The sequence below is a fragment of the Lycorma delicatula genome, chromosome 10 (genome assembly GCF_047948215.1).
Source record: "Lycorma delicatula isolate Av1 chromosome 10, ASM4794821v1, whole genome shotgun sequence".
Lineage (NCBI taxonomy): Eukaryota > Metazoa > Arthropoda > Insecta > Hemiptera > Fulgoridae > Lycorma > Lycorma delicatula.
In genome coordinates, this window is record NC_134464.1 from 88,967,997 (window position 1) to 88,977,007 (window position 9,011).

Sequence of the window (9,011 nt, forward strand, 5' to 3'; positions counted from 1 at the left end):
AATCCTCCTAAGCTTGTGTATCACAGAAACGGCATCCGCCGCAACTTGTTTAATACGTTTGGTAAACAGCAACTTCTCATCAAACGAAAAACCTAGGTACTTATGAACTCTAACTAGGCTGACTGCACAACCTTTATATTTAATTTGGGGGTTTCGTCTGTACGATAATTTGTCTGTGCCCTTCAGAAACATATACTTTGTATTGGGCACAGAAATCTTGATTGTTCATCCACTCCTCTGCAGCTGCCTGCGCTCTGCTTCCGGTTGCGGTCTTGAATTACCACGAACTAAAAGGAAACAGTCATCGGCGAAAGCCTGATCCGTGAACCCTTCTGGGAATGTCAATCCCAGAAACCCGTCAAAAACCAGGTTCCATGGCAGGGGACCGAGAACGGAACCGTGCGGGCTTCCGCTGGTTATTGATTTTTCCACAACCGGCCGCGCTTCTTTGAGCAGAAACCATAATCATATTGTTTTGATTTAAAACATCATAGTAAAACGGTAAGCTAGTTATAATTAAATACTTATTAATTCTACATGTAGTTCCTTTATGAAATATATTATTTCTTAAGTCGAGAGTTATCAGTATTGAATTAGTCTGTTAAATCGTTTATTGCCGAATAAACATATTGCCAAATATGAATTGTGTAGACATATTTAACAGATTAAAAAATTTCTAATTCATAAGTTTTGATTTATGGATGTGTTGCTTGGTTGAAAACAAACGTAGTCATTTATAAAAAAAAAAATAAAAAAATTAATATAACCTGTATAAAACCAGAAAACAGAACTTTTTTTAAGTAATTCCTCTCAAAATTTCAGCGCAAGGGTAAAACCTATATTATTCTTCTGTTGACATTTTTAATAAATAAATTATTCTTCCCCCATTGAAATAAAAATAACAGGTTTTCTTTTACAGAAAAAATATTATTCTTCGATGCATTTTTAAATAACACTTTGATAAAGATTTTATATATTCTTTCTCGATTAATTTTGTTGTGATGACCGATCACAAATTAAAATATTAATTTACATATGTAAACATTCTTTATCTAATTTGTTTTTCATGATTTCATTTATTCCTGTGATAGCAGAACGTTTTATTATTACGTCACCTCCTATTGTTTTTTACGATTACTTATAGCTAATTTTTCGTGTTTGAAATTCAATATCAGAATGATCAGAAATTATTTAGCGAATTTTAGATGTTAATAAAAAAATAACAAAGCAAATGTACTTACATGCGTGTTTTATTTTTGACCAGAGTATTTTATCAGTTTTGTTTACGGCATTTATTTAACTTCAAAAGTTCCACACGGGCAGCTATTGTGGTGCGTAAAATGTTTAGACGATATTCAATTTCACGCCACAGATAATGAAAATATTTGGAGTTATTCCACTAATTTCACCTCCGATTCTTCTTTTTAGTTCATTGATAATGACAACCTTCGTTGCGTACACCCTGTTTTTGACAAACTCCTAAAAAAATAAATCTAGTCAGGAGTCGAGGTGGCCACGGAATAGGTCCATCCAGCGTTGAGGAAATTATTCGTGTAGGTAATTTCCAACATATAAATCCCAATGTGTATATACGCCATGTTGTTGGAAGTAATCGTTTGGTTGCCGATGTTCAATTTACGCGTACTTCGGGAACATGTGTAGACGACGATCGCTAGTAACCGTTGGCTCTGCGAAAAAGAATGGTGCGATCACTTCATAAGCAGTCAATCCACACCAAACGTTAATTTTCCGGCTATCATGTTGCGTTTGTCGAACGGCATGAGATCACTACTCCAAATCTGACAATTACGACGATTAACGTTACCAGATATATGGATGGTACCTTCGTCAGAGAAGATAATTATTTTCGGAAAACGAATTATATTCGTTTATCAAGAATGTCCACAGCAAAATTATAACGGTGTGGTTTATCCACGCCGTCATAATTTAATTCAGTCTTTAACGACTGAACTTGCATGCGGGAAGTTTTAGCCGTTTGTGTAGAACCTTCACGATTGTCGATTGCGGTTTTCCCAGTTCTAAACTTGCACAAGTAATTTACCCGGACTTCTCTGAAAAGTTTCTCTTAGTCTATCCACAACTTTCTCTGAGACCTGAGGACTGCCAGCATCATTTTTGCGTACTACACTTCCTGTACCCTTAAACTGCTGATATCAACTTTTAATAGTCTTTATTAGAAGATCACGGCCGTATTCTAACCGAAAACATCTACCGGTATTAATAAAAGATCCGCTTTCATGAAACCATATTACGCACGTTGCTTTCTCCTGCACGGTAGCTATTGCTCAACTGAAAATCTTCCCTGTCGTTGTACCGTGCCGGCGTGTTCATTCAAAGTAAATTAGTAAACTCTAGTACCTACACTAACGGTTGAAAAAATTGTACGCGAAAAAAATGAACATTTCTGTGTTAATTTTTATATACATATAAACCAACATAAGTTGGAGTTTAGGGTGACTTCATCTATTTTCTTGGTGAGGAAATCCTTTATTTAGTGATTAAGTTTTGGTTGTTCATTTTAAATTATCTATTTGGTCCTTTTCTTTTTATTATATATGAAAAAAAAACAAGTTAAAATTAATTTTTAATCTGTTTATCCACATTTATTTTATAAATTATAAACTCTTTCTCTTTTACTGATAAAATTTCTCTTTTTATTGATCAATATTATATTTGTTGTTTAGATTTTCTTTTGAGTTGTATTTTATTCTCTTTTGTTTAACGTAAAGAAAAAAATTAGGGAACGAAAGTTATACAAGGATAATATCCAAGTGCTTTTTAAAGCCACACGCTTTGTACTCTTAACATCGATCAATTCTTTCAAAAAAGATAGAGAAAAAAATAATAATAAAGAGTACAAAAATACGATGCTCTACATCAGCTAGTCCATTTACAAGACATCTACAACGGCTTAAACAGGCATTAAATGTGTTTTATATTGTGTTGTAGGGTGTATAAGTTTGTACTAGTGTGTGTGTGTGTGTGTGTGGGAATTATCGTTCACACCTGGTGTTACCTAAGTAAGAGCTAACCTTCAAGAACCCTCCGCTATTCTGTTCATACATATCTAAAATCTTCAGACGGTACTCTTCTCTTGTGTGGCTTCCAATTCACATTATTTGAGTTATATAACGGTGCCCTATTCTATTGTATGTTTGCACAAAACTAGAAAATATGTTAAATATTTGTCAATAGGTTTTACTTTAGCCTATATCACCTTTCCATGGCATTTTACATGATTCGGATACAATAACGGTGAATGAAGCTGAAATAATTTTCTCGTCTTCAAGCTGACACTTCTCTACCTCTTTTATATATATATGTGTGTGTTGTGTGTGTGTGTGTGTGTGTGTGTGTGTGTGTGTGTGTGTGTGTGTGTCATTATATATATAGAGAGAGATTATTGCTATATTACAAGTAGCAACTTATTACAATTTAATAATAACAAAATGTTTAACAATTTATATTTACGATAAATAACGAAAAAATAAATAATAAGAAAGGGAGTCCGACAAGGATGTTCCCTATCTCCGTTACTTTTTAATCTTTACATGGAACTAGCAGTTAATGATGTTAAAGAACAATTTAGATTCGGAGTAACAGTACAAGGTGAAAAGATAAAGACGCTACGATTTGCTGATGATATAGTAATTCTAGCCGAGAGTAAAAAGGATTTAGAAGAAACAATGAGCGGCATAAACGAAGTCCTACGCAAGAACTATCGCGTGAAAATAAACAAGAACAAAACAAAAGTAATGAAATGTAGTAGAAATAACAAAGATGGACCGCTGAATGTGAAAATAGGAGGAGAAAAGATTATGGAGGTAGAAGAATTTTGTTATTCGGGAAGTAGAATTACTAAAGATGGACGAAGCAGGAGCGATATAAAATGCCGAATAGCACAAGCTAAACGAGCCTTCAGTAAGAAATATCATTTGTTTACATCAAAAATGAATTTAACTGTCAGGAAAAGATTTTTGAAAGTGTATGTTTGGAGTGTCGCTTTATATGGATGTGAAACTTGGACGATCAGAGTATCTGAGAAGAAAAGATTAGAAGCTTTTGAAATGCGGTGCTATAGGAGAATGTTAAAAATAAGATGGGTGGATAAAGCGACAAATGAAGAGGTATTGCGGCAAATAGATGAAGAAAGAAGCGTTTGGAAAAATATAGTTAAAAAAAGAGATAGACTTATAGGTCACATACTAAGGCATCCTGGAATAGTAGCTTTAATATTGGAAGGACAGGTAGAAGGGAAAAATTGTGTAGGCAGGCCACGTTTGGAATATGTAAAACAAATTGTTAGGGATGCAGGATGTAGAGGGCATACTAAAATGAAACGACTATCACTAGACAGGGAATCTTGGAGAGCTGCATCAAACCAGTCAAATGACTGAAGACAAAAAAATAAAACGAAAAAATTCAAAGGTAATAAATAAGTGAAAGAGTATCTTGCTACTATTTTAATACAGCAACAACATAAATGTACAGGTATAGGAGAAAATAACATTTGAAACTACATCATTTTTTTTTTCTGAGGACAAACTTCAACAAAAGGAAAACGTAACGAAGACAGTAATTAGAAGTAGGTTGGGTCAAACAAGCAGATATTTGAAGAAGTAAAAATTTTCTATCAAACATTTATAAATAATAAGAACAGTTTTTTTTTTATAATAAATAGATTGCTAACAATAAACGCCAAAATCGTCCAACAACTCTGCCTCTGAATCCACTTGTGCTCCTTAAACTCATACTTGTGAGAACATTAATGATAAATAAAAATTAAAGCCTCTTCAATTTATAAAACCTATCAGTATACTGAAATTTGTTGAGAACAATTTGGTTACCCAAACTGGTGACAAATTAATCAGGACCCATTAATGGTTTTTAAATTTCCCGTCGCAATTTACCAAATCTTATAAAGATTGATAAAATAACGGTAACATAAAATGACAAAAATTTAAAAAACGATTTATTTTTTTTTAACTCTTAAAATATTAAAATTCACAAAACCTGAAAATAGTTTTTTGATATTTATCTGAAAAGAATTTTCAAGCCCAAATCAAGTTGGTATCTCGTTTAGTATAGTCGGAAAACCAAGAAAATGAAAAATTTTCAATCATTGTTTAAAATAATTTTTACCTTTCTTCGCCCTTTTTAAGTACAAATTTTTAAAAAATCTAGAAATTGGTTTTTATATATTCACATAAAGATTACATACACTACAGCGTAAATCGCCAAAAATATCCAAATTTAAAGAAAAAGAATTCAGATGATTGAAGAAAATTTTTATTGTAACGTAAAATTTGTATGATGACTTCGTCATAACGTACAATAAAAATATCTAATACTGAATTAAAAAAAGACATAATTATTGAGTAGAAAAATTAAATTTTTATTTATTGTTAACATCGATTGATAATTATAAGGCTCACTTTCAAAACTTTTTTCGAAGCTAATTAGTAACAACTTCCTAATCGAAGTCACCATTAGTAATTTCATAACGGCTTTCCTTATATTATAAGTTAAATGTGCAACCAGTCTGTCCTATCTAGAACTTGAAATCGTATACTATATTTCTCATTAGTATTGCTATACTAGCTGTATTAGCCGAGAAAGTTAAAATAGATAATGATGATAATAATAATAGTAAAAATAATAATATTACAAAAATAAAAACTTTTTTCAACTTTAATATAGAGACCCTTTTGAAACTTAGTGTGCAGTATGGTTTAAAATTGTGTTGCATTCTGTCCATTCGGAGTTAGGTTGGTTGTCCTGTAGATTCGTTGGTCGTTACTCAGTAACAAACAAGAAGTCATTTGTTGAGTTGTGATTGAACTGCTTCGTTTCGTTTCGTGTTGTTTCGTTTATCGGAATCAATAGTTGCAAAAAACGTTATGGTTCTTTCGGTCGAAGAACGCATTTTTCACACGTCTTTCCTGAAGTTGACAAGTATACTTCTTTTAGTGAAGCGCAAGTTTTATGTAGTTTTCAAATACTCCCTTTCCTCATCGCAATGCAGTTCGAACTCTTAATCAAAACAAGACGTTAATCGAAAAGGAAGACACCCAAATTGAACGAACTCACAGCAAACAGATCAGTGAGTTTCTTATGAGATGTCTTTGGTAAACGAATCATTTCGAAGGGTTTGTGGCTTGTACGATCGCCCGATGCGACTACCGAATAAGTTATGTATCGTAACAGACCACGCACGATTGACGAACTAAAAACTCAATAACGGCATACGTACGTGAAATTCCAGTATACCTCAGTCACCTGGTTAAAATGTTTGAAAACAAATTGAACCGTGTTCAATATATTGGAGAAGGTCATTTGCAACACCTTTTATAAATTAAATCATTCCAGTTATTTTAATATCCGTTTCAATAAAATAATGAAAGAAAAATAGAAAGTAATAGTCGATGAAATTTCATCATTACACTTCCATATTTCAGCTCACAGCAACTTTCCAAACGCGCAGTATTTGAAACATGGTATATTCTTAATATACCTTGCTTAAACTTCGGTAAAGGAAGTACGAGTGGTATAGTCCTTTGACTCTGAACTGATGTCGATGATTAATTATTTCGGAAAATAATTTCTTCTTCCCTTTGTAGAACTAAATTGTAACATTTACGATCAAAAATGTTTTCTTTGAATTTAATTTGCATTTTATTGAAAGAAAATAATAGTTTGTTTAATTTTTGTTTTCTGTATAGAAAATTTTTTAAACAAAGAATTATACTACATAAGATATAATCCATCGCATTTTAACTTATTAATTGTATTTCGTGTAAAATAGCCAAAATTTTAAGTTTTTTTGACGTAAATTTATAATCTAATATTAAAATTTAGCATTAGCCTTGATGTTAGATTTCCTTTTCTTTTTTGTTAATTACTTGGTAAAGCTAAATGAAAAGAAAATCTATTTAAAGAAAAAGAAAACACTTAGATTAGGTTTAGTATTACTACATCCAACATACAATGGTGTTTTTTATATTTGTTTTATACTTTTTTTTTAATGAAACAAAGAAAGAACACCCGCATAAATTGTTGTTTTTTTTACATATATATACAAATAATAGGGGTTGTTTTAATTTTAATCCAAGTAATAGTCAAATTTAATTTCTTTGTTATCATTTAACCTCTTACAATCAAAATGCGCGCGCGCGCACATACACACGCAAACAAACAACAACGTTTTTTAATTAAGACTTAAAAATTGTTTTGGAAGTAAAATGACAATGCTAATTGTGTTGATCTTGTTTTTATTTTGGCACTCGTTTTACCTTTCTTTCTTTTATTATATCGTACGTTTCAAAAATTCGGTTAAAAGTCCTTTACAGAAAAAAAGTAAAGTAACAGATAACAGAGTCGTCATAGGAACAAAAATAGTATCATCGCTCTTTTTTTTCTTCATCAATACATTTTCTTTCTCTCTTGCACACGTACTTTCTATATCTCCCTATCTTTTTATCGCCAATAATAGTGAATGTGTACCGGGTAGGTTGGTTTGTTTGTTTAACGGGGGGAATGATGTGTTACAAGAATTCATTTTAAGAATTCTTTTGAACTAAGAGTTCAAAGAGTTTACACAAGTAGCATGAAATAAGCCTACCGTAGAAGTACGCCGTATATATGATGAAACGAACAACTATATTCAGAAAATACAACAGCTGTTTTGAAACTCCTATTTTATTTATTATTTTTTATGTTACAGGTTGATGATTGCCTTGTTAACAACTTTATGGAAAATTTTTTATAATTCTTAAATATTATGGCAGTACAAATATGTTATTGTAATTTTTTACTTCTGTTTTATTCATTCTAAAATTGGTGTCACACAGAAAAGTTTTTTTTTTTACTAGTTGTAAAAATTTGATTTTTCCGAACGGTTTGATTGTTATTTCATACGGAATACAAAACAAACGAAAAATATGTTTACGTTATACATATACAATTTATCAAAACTATACACTAGTGTAGTAAAACCTTTTATGCCGAGCAATTTAAATAATTTAATTTAATTTTAATAATTTAGCAATTATGAATGACACACCGCTAGAAAAATATAAACCAAAGCAAGATATCATAACAAATAAAGTATAATAAAACGATGACCAAACGTAATGAAAAAATAAAAGTATATGTAACAAATCTGAAATTTGGAATCGCAAAGATCATGCATAATGCTCATCCGAGATTACGGTAGACAAATACAGACAGACACTATAGGGACACTTAGGTCTAGAATGTGCAGTAATTCAACCTTGTAATATCACCTCCACTGTTTAGTATGTTCACTGCCAAGTGATTTATATAGTAGTTAAGCGGAAGTTCGTACTTTAAATTGAAACGTTATATTTCCTCCCACACGGGCCGTAATCGTAATTAATCCTGGATCTCATTGTTAATTGTAAACCAAGGTGCTTCTGCTACACACCTCGCTAGCTTATTCTGGAACCCATTGCTAGAAAATGACATTGCTTCTTCTCGCGGTGCCCCGTAGTTCGATCCCATAGGTCCAGACAGGTTTTAGAATTCTTGACTGTACCAGCAGCTTATTAAACAAGGATAAACAAGAACGTGTGCCGTACAACCAGAACATTCCCATGAACTTTATCTTAATTTACTGTTTCTTCTCTCTTATATAAACTTTCAACGTTAATGAACGATCGAGGAATAACCCTAGGGTACCTCAAACTCTCGGAATTACAACGCCATCAAGGTGGACCTGCGGGTAGTCCACTCACTGTGAGTTTCACACGGTTCGATTTTGCTTGGTTAACGCGTACTTTCCATGTACATTACCATCTGTTGATTGAATTCAACTCAGATTGTATATTTGATGCTATAGTTGGGCTGGCGTCAACTGTGAGAACAGCCGTGTTATCCGAAAGGAAGCGACAGTTACCTCGTTTGTTCTCGGAAGGTCTGTAGTAAAGATAGAGCTTAACAGGGCCCAAAGGCAGAGCCCTGAGGAACTC